Consider the following 23,316-nt stretch of genomic DNA (forward strand, 5'->3'; position numbering starts at 1 on the left):
TAATCTTTTTACTGTCTCTATAGTTTTATCTTTTCCAGAATGTCATATAGTTCAAATTACACAGTATGTAGCCTTTTCAGATTGGCTACTTTCACTTAGCAATATGCATTTAAGTTTCCTCCATGTCTTTTTGTGGCTTAGGAGTACACTTATTTTAATCACTGAATAATATTGTATTGTACCATGGTTTGTTTATCCATTCACCTTTTGAAGGACAACTTGGGGCAATTAAGCATAAATCTGCAGGTATTTCTGTGGACATCTGTTTTCAACTCATTTGGGTAAATAACAAGGAGTGCAGTTGATGAATCATATGATAAGACTATGCTTAGCTTTGTAAGAACCTGCCAAACTTTCTTTCAAAATGGCTTCACCATTTTGCATTCCCACCAGCAATGAATGAGGGTTCCTATTGTTCCGCATCCTCTGACAATTTGCTATTGTCAGTATTTTCGGATTTTAGCCATTCTAGTATGTGTGCAGTGGTGTTTCATTGTTCTTTTAATTTGCAACTCCCTAGTGATACATGATGTTGAGCATCTTTTCATACATTTATTTGCCATCTCTATATCTTCTTTGGTGAGGCCTCTGTTCAGATCTTTTGCTCATTTAAAATTTCTTTTTCTTATTGTTAAGTTTTAAGATTTTGTATACTTTGGGTACCAATCCTTTATCAGATAAGTGTTTTGCAAATAATTTTTCCCAGTCTGTGGCCTGTCTTTTAATTCTCTTAACAGGATCTTTTGTAGAGCAAAATTTTTTAATTTTAATGAAGTCCAACTTATCAATTTTTTTCTTTTATGCATTGTGCTTTTGAGGTTGTATCTAAAAAGTCATTTCCAAACTGAAGGTCACCTAGATTTTCTCCTATGTTATCTTCTAGGAACTTTATAGTTTTGCATTTTACATTTAGGTCTGTGATCTATTTTAAGTTCATTTTTGTGAAAAGTGTAAGGTCTGTGTTTAGATTCCGTTTTTTTATGTGGATATACAGTCGGATGCCAAATTTGAGCTCAGGGATATTTTATGGGAACACCCAAAGCCATAAATATTCATTCATTAACAAACATTTATTAAGCACCAATCATATGCAGAGCCCATTCCAGATGCTGGCAAGGATGGAATTCCTCCTATTACCTAACAACGTACCACCCAACAAACTCTTTCATCTAATTCCTTCCCACAAGCAAAGTTAAAGTCTCTGCCCTGCACTGAATGTTCAGTCTGAGGCTTTAGTCATGTATAAGAATGCTTTTATTTGAAAATATCAGTGCATCAGATTGCTATCCATGTTCTCTTCTGCTTAGACACAAAGCTTGACTTCATTTTACAGCTTCCTTTGCAGTTAGTTGCAGTCATAAGAATATTCTGGTCAACAGAGTGTGAATGGAAGTTATGTGAGTCACTTCCAAATCTGGACCATAAAATTCTCCTAAGTGATCCTCCACATCTTCTCTTTCCCACAGTTACCAAATTCATAGAGAACATCTAAGGACTTAGTGGAACTCTGGGTCATGAGATGGAAGGCCTCCGGGTCCCTGAGTCACTGTGTATCAGATCACCATACCCATCCTGCTGACTCAACTGAACTGGGAGTGAGCACAAAATTTTGGTTGAAAAACAGAACTTTGGAGTTGTTAATTATAACTTTAAACTTCTACTGAAAAAACCATTCATTCTACTGAAACTGTTACCTCTTAAACTCTAAGCAAACTCCTCCTGCCAACAAGTGCAGGCAAAAGGTAAAAAATTGCATGCTTCCAGAAGCTAGAAGGCAATGTAAATAAGTGAAGCACACTGGATGTACTGTTGGAGAGACTTTTGCCTAGGCTAAAGACACCAGCAATTATTCAACTCTAGGTTTATTATTTTCTTTTGTTGTTGCTGTTATGATGGCTGTGTCAACACTTGGAAGATACTTGAGGTCTGTGACTTTGGTTATTTTATTTAGCACATTTTCCTAAGAAGTGCTTGGCCCGTAGATGACAATCAATAAATTCATTTTTCTTTCTAATAAAAGGATGATTGATGATGTGAATAGAGTGTAGGATGGAGTAAAAAAGACTGTTATAGTTCTCCTTATCCTCCCCTTATCCTCCTACTAGAACATAAAGACTGTAACTCACTTATTTTTATATCCTTATAACATTTAGAACCTTGCTTCTTATATATAATACTATCAGTAAATGATTGTTGAATAAATGCTCAATAAATATTTGTTGAATTGACTTTTAGGCTTGGTTTCCTCCCATAAATATGAAATGAATTCATTTTATATAGTCTCTTAAAATTGCTTTTGTCTGTAAATTCATATTTTCTCCTCAGAGGCAAAACTCCATGATCAATGTGAAGGATTATTTTTCATCTTCCTACAAGGTATGTATTTCTTCAGAACAGAAAGTACAAGCATTAGAGAGATTTAGAGATACCAAGAGAATCAGCAATCAAGTAGCTTAGTTTCTTTTTATTTTCATTAAAGGGGTGAAAGGCCTTAAGAAGCCATGAGACACTGAAATTAATGATGCATCCTAATTAAGTAAGTGTTAAGCTTCTTTTCTTGATTGCAATATTGTACAAAATACAAGGAGAAAGCGATCAAATTGCTTCATACCAATCTTCTCATGGAAATAAAAATCTTCCCACTCCCTGTCAGTCACTCTCTTGTGGTCTCATTTTAGATCTCAAATTTCTTTTAGTATTTGCTAATTTCCACTGGCTTCTGCACTTAATCTTATTGTACTTAGTGTCTTTTCTTCATACCATATACTTTTCATATAATCTTCAAATTTCATGATCATTATTCACTTTCTTACAGCTATATCAATATTTGTTGTAACCAAATCAGCATTACTGGGGGCTAATATGTGTAAGACTCTATGCTAAGTAGTACATTCTAAATGAATAAAACTATATAATACTATAAGTCCTTGAATCATTAGTTTATTTCTGGAAACTAGTGCTATGTCTAGTCCTCTCCACCCTGGTTCCTATCCATTCCCTATATAACCAAGCTGGAAGAATCAACATGGTTCTTGATGAAATCAAGTTTAATCTTGATGAAAGATGGTGGTTTGTTCAGTAGATGGAGGAAGAGAACAGCCATGAAGCAAGAGTTTGCTGTTAAATCATTAAGTTCCTTGAGAAGAAAGAGGGTACTACTTATTTTTGAATTCTTTAAATGACTGACTTGATTAGTTTCCCTCCTGCTGTTATAAATTACCACAAATATATAGTGTCTTAAAACAACACACAGTTATTAACTTATAGTTCTGGAGGTCAGAAGTCTAAAATAGGTCAGCAGGGCTTCATTTCTTCTGGAAGCTCTAGAGGAGAATCTGTTTCCTTGTCTTTTCCAGCTTCTAGAGGGTGTCCTGCCTGCATTCCTTGGCTAATGGTCCCCCGTCACTTCATCTGCTTCTGTCACCACATGTCTTTCTGTGACTATTCTTCTGCCTTCCTCTCCTAAGGATGCTTGTGATTACATTAGGCAGACATAGCTAATCTAGGCTACTCTCTGTATCTTAAGGTTCTTAACCTTATAAAATTTGCAAAGTTCCTTTTGCCATACAAGGTAACCTAGTCACAGACTCTGGAAATTAGAATGTGGACATTCTGAGAACTATTATTCTTTCTACCACACTGAATAATCATTGAAATCCAGATACAGGGAAGGATTACAAGAAAGATGTATCTGATCATTTCTTCAAGTGTTTTCAAAATTATTTTTGTAAGTTACTTCAAAAATTGTGGAACTTTATACATATCAATTGACAATGCATTAGTACATATAACCATTATGCCAATGAACATATTTTGGTCACTATACTCAAGATTTTGGTAGTACAAATAATTTAGAAAATAATCGTTTTTGTTAATGTCAAAAATCTTGATGCTGAGAACTCTGAATAGCAAAATTTTACATAAACTGATAGTTTTATAATTCAGCTCATAATATTAGAAACATTTCACTATTCTGTGAATATATTTTACTTACAAAAGTTGACAGATGAAGCATTTACACTCATATAAATAATTTGTTGATAAAATTAACAAATAAATTGATATTTCCGTTATATTTCTTCTTCCCTGCAACAAATTAGGAAATATATTACAGTGAATAAAAAGAACTCAATTATTTCTTTTAGTAATGAATAATGGTGCTTCCATTTCCTCAAACATTATTTCTCTCATTTTCAAATAAACAAAATGCTTTAATTCACAGCATGATGAGAGGGTTAAATTAGTATAGGAGACAGTAAGGTAAGGATTTGTTTTCAACACTTAAAACGTAAAGTAACCAATATAAATTCTTCCTTGTATGTGTTCCATCTTTTGTAATATTTCAGATTAGTGCAAAATTTTAATTTTATAAGAGCACATTATAGGCATTTAAAAATATGTTTAGATTTGATTCTATTTTTGTCTTGCTTAATTAAGGAATAATAACCCCTTTGAAGTAATGATAACTGCCAACGAATTTTAGTGTTGATATTTGTGTTACAAGTTTGCCATTTCCAAAAAAAAAGTAGCTTGCATGTAATACTCTACTATTGATGTATACGAAAGAATGAAGAAAACCGATATGGCTTCAGCCATTCCAGAAAATTGAACACTCCTAAGTGGTTGAGGTCTTGTAGCTTTTCTCCTAATTAATAAAGCCCGTTTTTAATAGAATATGGATTTTTTTTTTGCATAATGTTTCCATCGCAGTGCATTGTCTTAGTCTCTGCATTTATTTCATACTGTATGTGTCTGTGTGTATGGTTTCAGATGTACGTCAGGATCTAAATAAACATTTTATTTTGAGATAATGGCTTTCCTCTTGATATATCCTATTTTTTTATATTAGTAGGGAATCTACAAAGTAAAACATAGAGGTGACATGATGGAGTATGATACTGCAGGTGGTTGGAATTACCTATAGTTTAAGGTTATATTATGTGGAGGAAAATATCTAGGGAACAACCCAATGCACATACAAAAAGAACACAGAATCTTTCCTCAGAAAGTAAAATTGCATCATGAAATGTTCCTCAATCATTGAGGTGGGGCTGGGGGGAAGGGGGAAAATACAACAAAGAAGGGAAATAAAAACTTTCTACAATAAAGAGTATTAGTTATCAACACAAACTCCAAGAAGGCTGCAATTTATTCATCTTTGCACTATTTTCTCTTTCTTTCATTTATTCCTTATTCCAATCTCAGCAATACTCATTTTAGCAGGTAGTAGTAGATTTAATTGATTTAGAATGAATACTAGCTGTTAGGAAAACTATATTTAAAGTTCCTTGGGTTACTAGTTAGTGTATGATTACACTAATCACATAACCTCTCTGGTTCTCAATTTCTTCATCAGAACGAAGGAGTTAGACTAAATGATCTTTTAAGTCCCTTCAAGTTCCAACATATTTTTTTTCTTTTTTGCTGAGGAAGATTGGTCCTGAGCTAACATCTGTGCCAGTCTTTCTCACCACCACAGCACGGCTGCCAACGAGTGGTATAGATCTGTGCACAGGAACTGAACCTGGGCCATCGAAGTGGAGCATGCCAAACTTAACCACCTGGCTACCAGGCCAGCCCAACAACACACATTTTTGAGATTCAAATATATTGGCTCAGTTTATTTAGCAGCATATTGATCTTACGGAGTAAGATGTGAAGATGCTTGCACACTTTGGTATTTAAGAAACTTTAGACACTTTCAAAGAGAAACCTCTAAAACCAAAATAAACACTTAGCAAAGAGACTAAAATGAATAAATTTAAATATTGTAATGAGTGCAATTATACATGCATAAGTGTATGTGTTCTGTATGACTTTCTTTTCTATGCAAGGAACAGTTTGAATTTACTTTACTATAACCCATTTTTGTCATAAATTTGATTTAATGTTAAAATAATTTGAAGCATATTGACATTTTGCTTCACAAGCAAACTGCTTCACAATTTCTCCAATATACCTTGAATGTTGCTTTTAGATTAGAGACCTTAGTGGATAAATAGGTAAGAACTATATTAGGTGGTACCAGTATACTTAAAAGAAGGAGACACAAAATGTGCTAAAATACCAACTACAGATGTGCATTGAGATTATCCAGGAAAGGACCTCTCAACATAAAATTAAAGTGTTTCTTTTTTTGTGTGTGTTTGAGGAAGACTGGCCCTGAGCTAACATCTGTGCTCATCTTCCTCTATTTTGTATATGGGACGCTGCCACAGCATGGTTTGATGAGCGGTGCGTCCATCCACGCCTGGGATCCGAACCGGTGAACCCCGGCTGCCGAAGCGGAGGGAGCAAACTCAACCACTAGGCTGCTGGACCGACCCCCAAAGTGTATCACTTTTGAGAGAAGTCTAAGTACAAACCAGATTTGTACTTACGGAAAAAGCTAGGTAGGAAATACAAAGCCTATGGCTCTGTTTTCAGGTTGATCAAATGTAATCATATGATTTAATATAATGCTCAAATACTTAAATTATTTAATAAACTTTAAATGCTATAAACTATTTTAAAGTTAAGTTACCATGGGTCACCAAATTAATATGTTTTAGCCTGTACTTTTTTTCTCCAAATATTTAAAAGAACAGCAACCTCACATTTATTTCACATATAAAATAAAAATTTTAATGTTACATATTCTAGTTCAAGTAAAGTTGGGCGCTGAGCAAACAATTGTATTTCTTTGAATAGCAAATTAGGTAAGTAGGTTTAGGCAGCATGTTGAGATCTTATATGAAAAGTATGCCCTCTGCATATCACAACTGCTAAGGTTGTATTTGTAATGAATGTAATTCAGGATATTCATCCTCCTTATGGATGGATGGACCTCAGATCCCCCTAGCAACATTTGTCAGCCTCCGTAAAACACAGAGATATACACAGAAACCATCCTTTTGGTAAAATGAGATGACTGAAGAAAAACTTCTGCTCTAGGACATCATTAGGGCTGGAATACAGCCTAAGGAGAGAAAAAAAAAGCTATGAAAGTTATGCAAACATGTCCATACTGAAATTTTTTTCCCTTCCAATTTTGATAGTAATAAAGGCTATAGATATTTGTGCACATGCAGAGCCTGCCTTGCTGCTGTAATATGCCACTTGGCTATCTCTCTTCTGAGATTTTATACTGTGATTTCTATAGAATTGATTCTCTGAAATGAAGTCTATTCTTATCAATGAAATTTTAGTACAGATATTTCAGATAAGGTTAAGAACATCTTGTTTGCATCAGCAATAAATTTTGTGCCAATTAACATTCTTTATCATTAAAATTTGGGGATAAAGAGTTTACAACAATGGACGGAAAAATCTAATATGAATATTTCACCAGTAAAATATATTCTCTAACCCAAACTGCAATGATTTCTCTCAGAGCAAGTCTCCTTTAATTTTTCGCATCTGAAATGGTCAGCTTACACTTGAAAAACCAAGTTCACATCGTTTGCAAGGTTTGTTATTCTGCACACTTAGTGGCATGATGTAAGCCCAATCAAGAGCTGTTTGGCTTCTTCCTCTCCTACACCTACCCCTCTTCCCATAATGAGCAGGTACAGGCTGGGGGTGCTATAGCCTCATGAATACCAGAGAGCTTTGTGAATTTATAGGTAGCACCACAACACGCAAATAACTATTTTGGATGCTAGTAATCTGTATCTGGTACAAGGATTGGAACAAAGATGCACACATTAGCAAAAAGGTTTCTATAGCTTTAACTTAAACTGGCAAAATGTGAAAAATGCACATTGTCATATCTGCAACTGAAAGAATATAATATTTTAGAACATGGCCAAGGTATACGAAAAGCATAGACGTGGGGCTACTACCTGAAACTACTTTCTTTATTTGCAGAAAGAAAAGAGAGTTAGTAGGAAATAGGGGAGATATTTAAATACCCCTTTAGCAAGCAGGCAGGAATCTACTTTACCTGTGTTTGAGTTTTGATTGTGGGAAATGAAGGACCTTGCAGCCTCATATTGCCTCCTTAAAGCCCCTATTTCAAATTCACCCTTACAAGCTACTACTCTCCTAGGAAGGAGGAAAAGAAAATTCCCACTGACCTAGCTCGTGATTTACATACAGAGAGCAAATAAATGAATGGAGTGGGGGATGGGGCCGTGAGAAGCAATGTGTTTCCTTTTCAACCGCAGAAAATAAGATTACTTACCAAGAACATTTTTATCCAGGGCAAATGTTTATTCTCTCTATCATTCGGCGCCTCAGTCTGCAAGAAATCAATTTCCACTCTACCTTTCCCTCCTATTTCTAAAAAAGAGAGAGAGGCGGATAATGCTTAAGCTTCAGGGTCTAGAGGAAGATAGAGTAGAGGGCAAAAGACTCCCACAGCGCTCTTTATCCAGATCCTAGCTCTGAGAGTGAACCCATGGGGAGGCAGGGATCTCCTCTAAGGAGGGTACCGGGGGTTGCGAGGGGGAATTCATTTCACAACCAAAATATAAATCATCTACAAAGAGAATTACCAGCCCCTCTGTCACACAAGCAATTCCCCAGGGGAAGTAGGTTTCAAAGAGGAAAAGGAAGTTCCTGAATTGAATGAGAGAGAGAGAGAGACTGGGATTTGGGTTTTGGGGTTTCGGATGTGGACTTGGAGAAGGGATGGGGCCGTGGAGAGGAAAGGGGAGAAGAAATAAAGCTAATCTTACCCGATCGATCAGGCGATCGTTTGTGCGGTATCAGGATACGAAAATGGCAAGATAATGCATTCAGCAGCAAAGCCATTTCTAGCACACTCTCCCTCGGTCACTGTGCAGGAATCGGAGGGGGCGCGGGATCCTACAGCCTGCCATCTGCTCCCCCAGGCACGGTCCTCAGAACCTCCAAAATCTCTAGCTTCTAAAGCAAGGCATTTGGAGCTGAGGTTTCCGATGGAAGTCAATTGCCTTGAGTCGCGGGCAGCAGGATCCGCCGAGAAAGCAGGACCCGGGAGGGCTCCTGCCGCCGCCGCTGCCGCTTCTAACCGGGGTTCCCGGTCCCCCTGCCTGAGCCTCGGGGCACAGCGCCCCGAAAGCGCCCGGCGACGCGGCCTCCTCCGCGTCTTCAGCCCTCCGATTTCCCCCCTCAAGATAAATCGCTGATGATTTGGTCATCCTAAAGTGACCCTAGTGGTTTATTTGGGGGGGCTGGTTGTGTGGGGCTTCCTTACTACGCCTCCCTCTGTTTCTGCAAGTGAGAGGGTTCAAGGGAAATCCTAGTGAAATGCACTGATGGAATACTATTAATCCTAATAATAATGTTCCCAACGCAGGTAACTCTTAAAGAACTGAGAGTGGGAAGATCAGAGCAGGATTTCCGAAGCAGTGCCCTCTTGAATTCTCATTGGATCCTTCCCAGAAGCCTAAATCATTCTGGCTGCTGTATCTCTCAGGATGACTACAGCCTTGCTCACTAGTTCTCTCTTTATCTCCTTGTCTTCAACACATCCTTTGACTTCTCTTTGCAGATTTATCTGTATCCCACCTCCTGTTCTCTGGGGGTTACATGCTTCTATTTTTCCCCACTGTTTGGGGATGTACAATCTGTAAATTTTCACTTTGTCTGCCTAAGGATCACCACAAATAAGCCCCTTCCCACATCCCCCCATAATAAAAGGCACCTCTTTCACATTTTGTTTCCCTCCCTTGGGGGTTCGTGGCTCTCCCTGCAACGGGTTTTTACTTGGTTACATGCCACCAGGAACTGCTGATTATTTCAAAGTTCCACCACCCTGCAGTTATCACTTTACCTTGATTTGGAAGATCATGGAATATCTGTATGAATCTTGGATGTATTTTTCTCACAGTCATCTTGCTTCCTGAAATTTCCTCTGGTAAGTTATTCTCTTTATATGTCATTAGAAACTTATTGCTAGTGTAATTTTTAATAAGGTTTGTTAAAAAAGAAGTCATGTTTTTTACATTTTGTTACTTTCAGAACTCAAAGATCTATGTGACCCTTTGTATTAATTAGTATGTTAGTTGCAATTGTGCTACTAAGTAATGAATTACTCCATCACCTTTTACATTCTTTATTTATTTCTGTCCTCATTTATATTACAGGTTATAGGAAACAGTAACCATCCCTCTCCCCTCCCATTAATGCTTCTTGGCACACATTCCTGTGCCATTTGAAAGGTCAAATTTTATATGTTTATCTAAGAGTGAGCTTAAAGGAGACCTTCTGACAATATCAGGGTCTGGGAAAGTTCACTAGTCTCTGATCTTCAGGAGGTTGTTCAGGTCAGAATTTGTTCATTATAAGCAATTACATGACCAGAGAAGGAGTTTTGTGAAGTCTATTTTTTATGGGTTTAGCAGCATACTAAGCACTAAAAGCCACTGTATGGTAAGGACGGGAGTGTGAGTTTTGAGTGCAACATTTTTTATGACAACATCCCGAATCACACATGACCACATTATTTTGGGCATTGTATTTCAATGCAGGCATCAGACTTGGGAGCACATTTCTGATTTTGTGAATTTATCTGGTGAACAGTTAATTGGACACAGAGTGCTCATTTCAGAGGAAGAGAGCCATCAGAAGAAGGCACTGATTATCTTGGTTCTAATACATTGAAATTCAGGACAGACTTCACATGAAAAATTTAATTGCCTCCCTCTTCAGACTTGTCCAACCCCCAGACTCAATTTTTAATAAGTATGTTAATATGGTCAGTGTTTTTGGCTTTTATGAACATTTTTATGGGCTTAACTGACAGTTATGATTATCACTTCCCCTTTAAGTATAGTTGCATTGAGAAACATTTAAATCTTTGCTTTTACTTCACATAATGACAAGGACACACTATTCCTTAAATGCCAAACCTGCATATATCAGTAAACTCTAATGCATATTGAGGTTTGGGGGTTATCTCTATGCCCCCCCCCACCCCCCATAAGAACAAGTTCCTGGTTTCTACAACATTTCCCTTTATTGGGATGGATGGAGGTGAGAACCTATTGTTCAAGCTTTTCTTTCTCTCTTTTCTTCTTTTTCCTTTTTTTTTTTTTTAAATTTCTCGGAAAAAACTATTTTTGCCGTTATTGATGGCTGACGCGACAACCTAAGTAATGCTTTTATAAATTCAAAAGCCCTTTTAGCTTCCAGACATAAAAGTACTCCAGCTGCAGCGTCGCCCCATCCCCCAGTCTCAGGATTCAAGGGCTTTTCCCCCTTGGCTCCCACCAAGAGAACAGGGCTGGGACTGTGGTCTGCACCGCTCGGCGCCCCTCACCCGTCCCTAGTTTCTACCTGGTCTTCCCAGACTGGTGGTCCTGCCTGACATGTGCCGTCAGCGTCCGTGACTTCAGTGGAAGAAACGAGGGTTTAGCATAATTCACCAATTCAAATAATCTCTTTGGAGGACTGCTGCTGTTGCGCAGGGGTGGAGGGAGGGAAAAAAAAAAAAAAGAAAGAAGGGAAAAAACCCCAACTTTCAGTGCAGTCAGATCTTTTCTTCTTCACCTAGTCTACTCCAGAAAGACAGAGACGAACGGTATTTAGGTAAGTGCGTTTTGCTGTATTATAACCTGAAACTCAAGCTTGTGATGGGGAAATTTACATCAGAGAGGCTCGCTCGGCAAGGACGCTTTAACCAGAGGGCTATCAACAGGCGACTCTGCCCGGAGATTTCTCCGCAGCTCGTGGCAACGCCTAAGTCACCTGGGCGCAGGGAGCGTGGAGTGCCTGGTCGACCAGCTGGCCCTAGACTTGGGTGTGGGGATGACCCGCGCCGGTAGGACTGTGTCCAGCACTCTGACCCGCGAGCGCAGGCTCCGCACTCAGCCCCTGCAGCGAACGTGTGCTTGGTGGGCATTTGCAGCCCTGGAGCGTGGGGCGCGCCAGGGGGCTTTCATCCTTGTTTAGTGCTCCATTTCCAGCCTTCCTCCGGAGGAACTTGAGCAAAACCTCTTTTCTGGGCTAGAGTACAGACTTGGGAGCTCTGGGATCTCTTATCAACGCCCTTCTGCGTTTGCATTATTTGATTTATTATTTATTTAGAATGAGCTCTGCCTAAGTCCAATAAATGACGCTCTTCAGCATGCCTGCTTTATAAAGCCCTAATCGCCGTCTTCATCCCACTGCTTGGTTGGGCTTAGAATGGCTAACTGACTTCTCAGGCTCTGTGTTCAAGTATAGCTGACCATCACTCCCTCCCTTCCTTCACCAACTCGCAAGAATCTGGAGGGCGTTGGAGTGGGGGCGAGAGTTGAATTTCAACTTGGAGCTGGAGCTTGGAATATAAGGTTGAAGTTCAAAGCAAAGAGTGCGGGCTGGGAGCCATTTAGCTGATGTTATTCCCACTTTCAAGTTGGGCTTTTATTTTGCTGTTGCCCTTCCTCTGGGGGCGGGGTGGGAGGTAGGAGGATCTGGGACCGGAGCGCTCTCCTCTGGCGTCCGCCCGAGAGCGGGTGGTGCCTCTTGGCCGCTGGGGACTGCTGGTTCTGCAGCCAAGCAGTGGCAGAGAGTTTAGGTCTCTGATGGCTGTTCTCCTAGTCCCCAAGAGTTGAACCGGAGAGCGTTTTACTTTGCACCAGGTCGAGAACGTGATCAGCCATTTAGAGGAGGGACCTCCTTCTAATGGGAATCCGGCTAGGGCACGCTGGGGAAGACTATCTCCCGGGATAAGATGCATGTTTCCAGCTCTGTGAGATGCCAACCGGAGGCTTGAAAAGAGGAAGAGGTGACTAGGGTTGCGAAAGAACCCTACTGTTGCTTACAAATACTCTAGCCAGTCAGATGTATGTAAGCAAAGAAGACAGCACCAGGGTATAAAACTGTCACAGCAGCTTCGAAGACAGATGATTCAGATTTGGGGGACTTCTTTTGCGTGTTATTTAGATTTGTCATCATGCAGTTAAGCAGGTAAGGACTGAATGTCTGTATTTTATTGACAATCATATAACCTGTGTTTAACTCATCCCACAATATTTTTTCCCTGTTTCAAGTGATAGATTACACGTATTTTCAGATGGTTCTGCTACGATGCGTAACTTCTTAATATTCCCATTCATGAATGGTTTAAATCTATTTCAGTATTTAACATGCATTCATTTAAATGTTCAACGTGCATTCATTTAAATGTTTACTAGTATTACAAAAATCGTCAACTGGGCTGAGGTGAGAGGAAAAAATGGGGAGGATAGAGAGTTAGAGGAAGGGATGCATAAACCTAATGAAGTATGTAAGATAAGAGTTACAGAAATGCCTTAAAACATTTCTTCTTGTTAAGGTCACAGACCTTAATATATAAAGGATGGCTGGAGAACTATTAAGGGCATCTTCATCTAGCAATTAAATTCCGATTACTTGAGAGAAATGTTTTGTGTGTATTTTCATGTTATATTCTCAATTTCAAACAAACAAACAAAAAAATCCATGCGGTGGGGGTGTGGTAGGTGTCAAATAAAATAAGAACAGAGCTTGCCCTAAGGCAATGTTATTTATGACCTCAGTCTAGAAATCTTTGGGCTTGGGAAACCACTTGGAAACTAAAAAATAAAATCTAAACAAATTTAGAAAATTATGGGAAACCTCCCATAAATAAAGCCTTTTTAAATTCCAAGATTTGTAGATGTATAATTTTAGCAGCCAGTAGATTTCTTCCACTAAAAGACTTAAGAAAAAACTCAATTAAAATGACAAAACTAATTTTGAATGCTGTAATAAATTTTGCTATTGTTACTGATATTTTGTTATATTTTGCTTACATGTTAGAGGAATCTGGAGTTTCTACATAGTAAGACAAAAAATATTAAGACACAATCCTAAAACTATTCCATTTATTTCTAACACTTTCTCTTCTCTAAGAAATTGTATTCCTTAAGATTTTCTCTGGAAATATTTTTAGTACACGTTTATTGACGTGGATCCCTGATCAATAATTTTTCTGCTTGTAAAGCTCACTGATAACATCTTGAAGAAATAAGAAAGATAATTGCAACTTTGGGGCATAAAATTGCAAAGTTATAGTGCTTTTCTTAGTTTGATGCAAAAGGTAGTTTTTACTCTACTGGAGAAGGTAATTTGTCAATGAATTCCAATTCCTCGGTTCTTTTGCATTTTACACTCTGGAGTTGTATTGTACTGAATATGCTCAGTGTGTGTGTGTGTGTGTGTGTATACACACATACATACGTGTATATATCCATTCTTGAGTGAGTGGAGAAGGTATTTATTTTGAATCTACATTGCTTTAATATTTTTTCAAATGAAATAGACATGATACCATATATGATTGGTTTCATTTATCATTTAATCAGATAATATATGATTCCTGCTTCTCATGAGATTTTTTTTAAATAAATTCAACATTATGATGGCAATGTACATTTTTGTAAAATACAGTACATCTTGATTTTATTCATGCAAAATCATTGGTATATTACAGTTAAGTAAATCAACTCTAAGTAGGAAGAAACCTTTGGGACTCTAAAAGAGTGTGTGTTTGTGTATTATATACACATATGCATATATAAAATTAGCTTTACTCCTAGATTTGTGTGTTCTTTGAATAAAAGTGGAATTTCTTTTCAGAATAGTGCTTTTGTGTGTTTCTCTCTACAAGTGCTAAGAACTCAACTGGTAGGACTTCAAAACTTTGATGCTATGTTATCAACCTATGCTTCAATTTCCTTTTTTTCCTGTTATTTTGATTTTTTTTATATTATCTCTAAAATGAGCAGTTATTGACTAGAATTGATGTCTAAAATTTTAGTAATTCTGAATATTGGATATTAGTAGTAAAAGTTCAGACAGGAACAGAAATGTAACACCAATCTGTGGCAAGGTTAGCACAAAGTGATCTTTTATTTAAAAATGTCTCAAAGGTATTTGGATATTATGATTATGACCTATGATTCGTGAAGTACTCTTCTAAGATTCTTAACATTTTTCTCTTTTCCTCCTAGTGGTGGGTTATTGTGAAAAGTGGAGTGAGATAGATCTTGGATTCCTTCCTGAATTTCAGTTCTAGTTCTACCTCAATGTGACCCTAGTGAGATTTCTTGACCACTCCATTTATTTTCCACATCTCTCACCTGGGGAATACAGTATGTACTTCATAGTGTGGTTGTAGATAAATGACATAAGAGATGAGGATGCTTTAAGAAAACAAACATGTTATGAAAACAAAATGTTTGTTTTGAAAACATACCATTTATGTTTGATTTTTTTTGTCTTTTTGGATAAAGTTCTCTTTCCATGGAAAAAGTAATGTTGACCCAACTCCTTTTTTTTGTTAAATATTAGTATCAAATATTCTTGGTCTACAGTGTCATGGTGCCTAATGAGTTTAAATAATGTATCTTTTGTTTTGCTATTATGTAGCTAAAAAATAAACCAACACTTAAAGAATACACTCCTGAGGGCACATTAGTTCTTATTTACATTATATTTACCTTGGCTTTAGTGAAGTTCTGCCAGAATAGTCACTTTTACAAAAATAATTGCTCTTGATTGACTTCTCAGTGTCATCTAGTGAAAGGAAAGTCTGATTTCTTAGCAGATTTATATTATTAACGTGATAATTTCTGTCAGTTTCATTGAAAACAAGATCAAAATATTCTCATGTAACAACTTTCAAAATGAAGAAACTTGAAAAAAAATTTCAGACTTTTAATTTCTAATATCTTTTATATAGTCTTACTTAGCTTATCAGAATTAATTAGGTGACATCTGGCATTATTGATGTTTTAATTTAGCAACTAGGTGGAGAATTTCATTTAGACATTTAGTAGTGTAACTCTGACCAATTTCTCCATGCACTGCTATATGGTTTTATGATTTTAATGTTTACAATTCAAAAGTTCTAAAGGAGAGCAAAAGAAAAAAATAATTTGTGTTTGAATATTACTGATTGCTAATGAATGATCTTGGGTCTTAAAAGAAGGGGATAGTGTAATAATGTTTATTCTATTCTAGAAAAGAGGAAAAAATTCTCTGAAGATGACATTTAATCGTGAACACTAATGGCCTTTCTACTGAAAATATACCTGGAAGTTCTGGTCCAGCTTTTTTTTTCTTTTTAGTGATATCAAATAGCCACTCTAACCATTTTATGCTGGTCATCAAATATCCCCATCAATAACATTTTGAGGCTTTTATCACTATCATTTCAAGCATATTTGATGAGTTATTAAGAATATTTATATCCAATTACTCATTTGCAGACCTATCCAGTTACAAAGTCTCCATAAAGAATTATTTCATAAGCTATGAATGTACTCTTTTATACTTAATGTTTGAAATAAAGTATTCATGCAAATAGTTCTGGGATATTTCTCAATTTCATATTCAAAGTAACAAATCATGAATAATTAGTAGATGCTCTAATAATTGAAGTAGACACAATTATGATTCTCTAACCAATTTCTTTCTCCCCAAGATCGAAAGATATAACTAATATATTTTTAATGAGGCAATTGGATTACTAGGTATTTTATCATGAAATAAATAGTTGTGTTGATGTTTTATGTGTTTATTTTTAACCAAGAAAGTGTAGACTCAGATGTAAAAAAATGACATACAATCTAATAAATTATGAATCTTATAGATTCTTATTTTTCTATATTTGTTATTTCTTAAAGATAATTCATAATTTCTCAAAATTTTTATTAAGATTAGAGTTAAAAATGGTATTTATCCTCAGTGTGACCTATTTTTACTTATAATTATTTTTTTAGAGGTGTTTGTTTTAATGCTTAGACCCTAATTTACTCAAATGTGGATGCCTTTAAAAGAACCCAAAGCATAACAAATTTCCATTAATAGCTAATAAAGAAGCTACCATGTTATAGTTCCAGCAAATTAAATCTATAAAATACACTTTCATTGATTAAGTTAATAAATATGTTAACATTACATTTGAATGTATTGTAACTCTCTGCTATATAAGAATTATTGTCTCATAATGGTGTGTTTCATTTAAATTCCATTATAGATTTATTGTAAAAGAATACTCATAGATAGACTTATTCTCCCTGATTTCTGTGAATATCAGCCAACCTCATCAGGATTGAGCTGTTTTTTATTAACTTTTCTGGAGTCTTGCATTTTGTTAATTTTAAAAGCTATCTCTAGCACATTGCACTATTAAAAAACAATCTAGCCTTGGGAAGACCGGAATTGAGTAAGCGTGCATTTTAGGTTTTTAATGTCGGATAGTGGCCGGTCTATAAACACACTGTTACTGTATAGATTCATTAAACATTCACTCTCACAAAATATAATCTTTAAAACATTTCAGATGATGTCCACAAATATAAGCCAGTTTGGAAAAAAAGTGATTAAATCAAATCAAAGAATAAATTAAAAAATTGAAGCATGGATTCACTCAAATATTGTATTACAAAATCACATATGTGTATGCAGGTTGTGTATAATGTGTTCTTTGTCATTTGTAATATCTTTGATATGAATATACTTTTAAGATATAAGTATGTGTAACTGCTTTTAGATATGCAATTTAATACTGTGTGCAGAAGCTCCTTCTTTTGTAGCTAAAGTAAATATAGAACAAAAGTTAACTCAATCAGGAAGTTTCTGGGGTAGACAATATATTTAAGTGGCTTTCATGTCTTTAGTGGGGTAACATTTCTGATGGTTTGAAAATCAGCCCTGTAAATGTATATATAGAGAAGGTAGAACAGTCTTTCTCAGACATGAACACCTCCTTAATAATAGTAAACACAATCTAAATTTTTAGAAGAAAATGATTAAAAGTTGAATAAATGCAACAAAGTTTTAAAAAATGCTCCTTTAAGATAATTAACCTAATGCTTTTCTCAACATTTTCTTATGTAACACCAAACATATTAATATATAAAGCAACTTTAGCTTACTCAAAACATGTAAATTGAATGGCTCTACTTGAATTTACAATAATAGAATTTCTGATTATTCATTCAGACCTATCACTAATATACAAAGACAAAGTCACAGTACATTTTATAAATGTGATAAGTAATATTTTCATGATTATACTATGGAATAATGTGGAAGAAGACTAAAGTTTTCAAAATTGAATAATCTAGAAAAAGAGGAATTTCCAATTATCAGTTAGCAACAGCAACAACTAGAAAGTATATTTTTTGTTCCTTATTAGTAATTTCACTCCAAATGGAGTTTTTAAACAACTTGTTAATTTTAATTCAAAATTTTCTTGAGTAAGTAATTATGATGGAATGCGTGTTTTCTGGATTTGTAAGATACTCTTTTCTATTTATTGAAAGTTTCAATCTGTCATTGACAATCGCTCAAAAACAGCACTTTCATTTTTAAATGTGAACTAAGAGAAGTGAATCCAGTCTTCTCTGTGAATTGAAACTTGATCATAACTAAGAAAAAGGGAATCTTGAGTAATTTCTTAAGGAGCACTCTACATATTTTTTAAAACCATTCTTAAAACCTTTTTGACTAAAGTACTTGTTTTAGCATCTTTCTCACCTTTGAGTGGAAACATAGCATATGGATTTACAAGCCTCCTTCTCCCCCCCCACACACATTTTTGCACTATAGCTCTCCTGATTTGAGAACTTTCAGATCAAGGACAGATTATTGACATTTTAAATGTATAGCTATCTTTATAGTTTGGCTAAAAATGTAACACTGGTTATGTCTGAATAGTAACAAAACTGTGGGGAAAAATAACTTTGAGCATCCATGTTTTTTTCATAGAGTGAACACTAGGAGGTTTTATTTGTGTCTTTCATCCATCCATGAAATGCAGACATTTTAACACATTTCTTGTTTAACCAATTTGAAAGACAAAACAATAAACTACAATCATCCTAAGATAGGCCAGAATGAATATGAAAGATTACTCATGTCATTATTACTTTTTAAAACTATCCTTGACAGCTACTATTTAAGGAAATCAATTCTGATTTACAGTAAGAATCAGTAATCCAATATAAACTGCTGTGATTAACTATTAAAAATATTTCTTTCTCATCAATAATATTGAGTCACTAAGGTAAACAAAAGTTTAATCTAGCTTCACGTGATTCTTTCATCATAAAAGTGATAAAAAATTGACATGCTTTACTATCTTTTAGACATGGATTTGCTGAGGTCTAAACTGAAGATGAAAATTTATTTGCTGAGGATTTTAAATCAGATAATTATTAACCGTTCATTAAAAATTTATTTATTACCAAATTTTGGTCTCAATAAATCCTGTAATATTGATTCCTATGATTTTTATTCAGAAGGTTATTCCTGACAAGTTCAGACAAAATGACTTTAAAAATTACCACTAGCATGTACACAATATGCTGGGTATAGCTAATATTCAATTGTCTCTATATATCAGACATGGTAATGTCCTATTTATTCTTTCTTATAATATCCTTCAAAATCTGGTTCTTTTAATATAAAAACTCTCTTCAAGAATATAGATTGTTTTTTCATATACATTTACTTTGCTTTTCTTTTAAAATTTAGTCTCAAGTTCTTTATAACTTTCTGAAAGTTTGAGCTATTTTAGAAGTTAAAGTAATATATTGACAAGTGTGGTCCTTGAAAATATCAAATGTTCTCTAAATTGTATGCTGGGAAATAATGGGGAGAGCAGGTACTTATTGTTAGGAAAAAAGCTTACGTAGATAAGCTAGAATATATTACCAATACCAGGCATTGTAAGGCTAACTGCCATGTGAAAATATGGGCCATCCCAGCATCTCTGGCTGCTGGGAAGATGTGCAAAGGTTATTGCTAAAGAGGCATTTTTTAATTAGAAACACCCAGAGTTCTGACATGCTTTTTTAGATGGTGGTTCAGAAGGCATTGGAGACCAGCGGATAAAGATTTAACTGCGTCATGCTGGATTGGTTTGCCTGTTGTAGATCAACTCTCTTGGTTGTTACTGTATTTTTGGTTCTTTTAAAAAAAGTTTATTGGATTTCTGATCAATGGTGTGCACTGGGGTAAACCTGGGGACTATAACAATGAAAAGATATAACAATTGCTCCTAAGGGGCTTACAGTGTTTTTGTTATTTGAAGTATGCTTTGTTTTAATTAATCCACTAAAGCAAATTTAATGCTTGACCACTCATTTTATTTTCACACATGTCCAACTTTGATATTGTAAATATAATTCTCTTTGAGAGAAGAGGGTTGTTAAATTCCTCAGTATAGAGATAGGTCAATAAAGAATGTATTTTCTATCCAGAGTATTAAAGGATAACTATTAAAAAGAAATGTAGGAACCAAGACAGTCCTGAAAATAAAGTCAGAACAATTCTCAGAGTGATGATTTAGTTGACATCTTATCGTGTTTTTTTTTTTTTTTTCCAAAAAATGTTAGCTTCTTTTTAATGGAAACATTTCCAATGGGTTATACCTTTCAACTTTTATTAATTAGAATTAACAAAAAAAATCAGATTAACATTACAACAATTTACTTTACAATTTAATTTTCTTATTCCATTACATATTTATTGAAGGCCTTCTCTGTGCCAGGTTCTTTTTTTCAGATGCATTAATGAATAAAACACACAGATCTCTGCCTCATGTTGCATATACTAGAATTAAAGGAATATTGAATAATTACAAGAATTGTTATCCTGTGAATTGAATGATATCTATAACCAGGATTAGAAGATAAGTTTAGCAGTCCACTGACAACATTTATAACCACACTCTGTGAGGTTAAAAAAGTTTGAACATTTCTGTTCCCTTACAAATAGACACAAAGAACCTGAAGATTATTATTTTGAAATTTTAAAAGTTTTTCCTACGGCCTAATTAATCAGGACCTTTTTAAAAAACTTTTTAATAATTTTACTGAACTTTCTTTGAAAGTTCCTTAAATGTAATATTTCCTTTGTGTGTGACTTCAGAAGATACACTCCTATTTATATTTCTTAATACAATAACTTCTAATTAAATAGTTCATTTCATGGGGGCCGGCCCAGTGGCATAGCAGTTAAGTTCGTGAATTCCACATCAGTGGCCGAGGGTTCACCAATTCGGATCCTGGGCTCGGACTTAGTCACAACTCATGAAGCCGTGCTGAGGCAGCGTCCCACTATAAGAGCTACAACTCTACAACTAGGATATACAACTATGTACTGGGAGTTTGGGGAGAAAAAAGAAAAAGAGGAAGATTGGCAACAGATGTTAGCACAGGGCCAATCTTCCTCAAAAACTGAAAAAAATAGTTCATTTCACCTTGTATGCCTGGGTAACTCCAAGGTGAGTTTTGGTCCTATTATGAATCAAGAGATTTATTGCCAATTTACTTACCAAACTCCAAGATTTTTCAACTTCATTCCAGTATTATATCTTGTTCTTAGAATATATTAGTAAGCCTTTGTGTACAGCGGTATAAATGCTTTTGCTAAACAAGTTAGTAATAATACTTTCAGTTTTTACCTAGGATCATTAAAAAAAATTTTAAAAAGCATTTCTAAAGCTTTTGTAACTAAGGACATTGTTCATCAAGTCAGGGGCAAAATGTTTATTATCTTTGTACTTGCATAGATTTTCACACAGTATGTTTTTTTAATTATTTCCTTAAATTCCCTTTAAATTGGCATTTATGTGACAAAATTCTTTTACTGACAAGAAATGTTTTCTTCTCCTCACAAACTACAGTGCTTTTTTTTATCAGACTACGCCAGAAAAAGCAGAATCAAATTGCCAGTTATAGTAACCATTTTACATCCAGATGCCTTTAACCATTATTCTTTTTTTTTTAAAGGAATGGTTTATTTATTTTTTTAATTATTTATTTTTTATTTTTATTTTTTGTGAGGAAAATCAGCCCTGAGCTAACATCCATGCTAATCCTCCTCTTTTTGCTGAGGAAGACCAGCTCTGAGCTAACATCTATCACCAATCCTCCTCCTTTTGTTTTTTCCCACAAAGCCCCAGTAGATAGTTGCATGTCATAGTTGCACATCCTTCTAGTTGCTGCATGTGGGATGCGGCCTCAGCATGGCCGGAGAAGCAGTGCATGGTGCGCGCCCGGGATCCGAACCCAGGCCACCAGCAGCAGAGCGCACGCACTTAACCACTAAGCCACGGGGCCGGCCCGGTAACCATTATTCTTACTTCATTCCTCTATGTAGATTATTTTAATCTTTATTTTAAAATGTCTTCTGTTGCACTGTTTTCACAGTCAAAGGTATTAATTATAATAAATTTTCTGAAGCATTCCTCATATTACTTTAAAATTAGATGTTGCAGTCTAAATATACTATTCTAAACATGTTGCATCTGAACTTCAGTCTCTGACCACTTTCTTTATAAATTAAAATTAAGCTCAACTGGAATCTTACCCAAGTATTTTGTTATATGATCACTTTTGTTGAAGCACTGAGATATTTTACATTTAAAATATAAAGATAACACTGTGGACTCTTGAACTTTGGGCTTTTAAAAATAATTTCTGCTAGGTGCTGAACAGAATTAAGGAATGAGGCTCACTTCTCTTCATTTTTTCTAATCCGTTCTACCATTAGGTAGTAGCATTTAACTTCCTCTTTATTGGTAGGACAAGATTGTATTGACAGGGTCAAGCAGGAGATTAGTTCCCTCTGCAGTATATACTCCTCAGAGGAATACTAACCCTCATTAAGATGGAAAACACTTAAAGCTGTAATTCAGAGGCACTGTATTGCCTGATCAGCTAAAATAAATAACGAAAAGGACCCTCTGGAATACAGGCTTAACAGAGTTAAATGACTAGAAAAATTCACTTCTAAGGCCAGTCTTAACCTACACAATGTGATTTAGAACAAGGAAGCTGAGTTGTTTTTTTTTTTTTTAAGAAGAAAAGTGAAAAAATACAATAGTCGTGCATTATTAACATATTAATATAATGGCAGTCTCTTTCACAGCGTACAGCCCGTAACAGCCCAAATAGCCCACAAAGTTAAAAAAAAAAAAAGGAATTCAATTCAGAGAAAATTCCAAAAACTTTCTATGTGCACGACGGTGTGAAGCATTAGGGGCCACAGGAATTACTAGAACATAATCCCTGCCAGCAAGGCCTTCATAATCTGGTCCTATGAACAAAGGTGTTAAAGAAGATAGTAGCATACTATCTAAGTGAAATTTTAGAAGATTTATGAGTAGAAATCCACCCAGTCTACAGTTATTTTAATAATTTGCAAACTGCCATATTCAAAAAGATTTAAAGTCATTATTAACCAGCCAGGACATTGTCTTTAAAATTCAAAAGGCATTGCTAATTCAAATAAGAGTGAATCCCCTTTTTTTTATAATCCCTGATTGGATAACCTCAGGTTTCTGTGATGCCTGGAGATGAATGGTATTTTTTTGCATTAGGGATTATTATTACTTTTTAGCTTTTT

General features: G+C 35.4%; 1 protein-coding gene and 1 long non-coding RNA gene across 2 annotated transcripts in view; one reads left to right on the plus strand and one right to left on the minus strand.

The window, feature by feature from the left end:
* Nucleotides 1-6,603: 6,603 nt before the first annotated feature.
* LOC147912346 (uncharacterized) lies at nt 6,604-8,948 on the minus strand. The gene is made up of 3 exons (XR_015550002.1): nt 8,661-8,948; nt 8,165-8,262; nt 6,604-6,958 (listed from the first exon to the last, which is right to left on the minus strand). It is a non-coding gene; the product is annotated as an uncharacterized LOC147912346 (long non-coding RNA).
* A 3,586-nt stretch (nt 8,949-12,534) lies between these two features.
* Nucleotides 12,535-23,316, plus strand: part of BRINP3 (BMP/retinoic acid inducible neural specific 3) — a 394,713-nt gene continuing 383,931 nt past the window's right edge. The window contains exon 1 of the mRNA XM_087424242.1: nt 12,535-12,858. The gene's annotated coding sequence lies outside the window, so the exon portion shown is untranslated. The remainder of the gene's footprint in view (nt 12,859-23,316) is intronic.

This window comes from Ceratotherium simum, chromosome 36, assembly GCF_057802395.1.
Source record: "Ceratotherium simum simum isolate JZ-2026a chromosome 36, ASM5780239v1, whole genome shotgun sequence".
NCBI classification, from domain to species: Eukaryota; Metazoa; Chordata; class Mammalia; order Perissodactyla; family Rhinocerotidae; genus Ceratotherium; species Ceratotherium simum.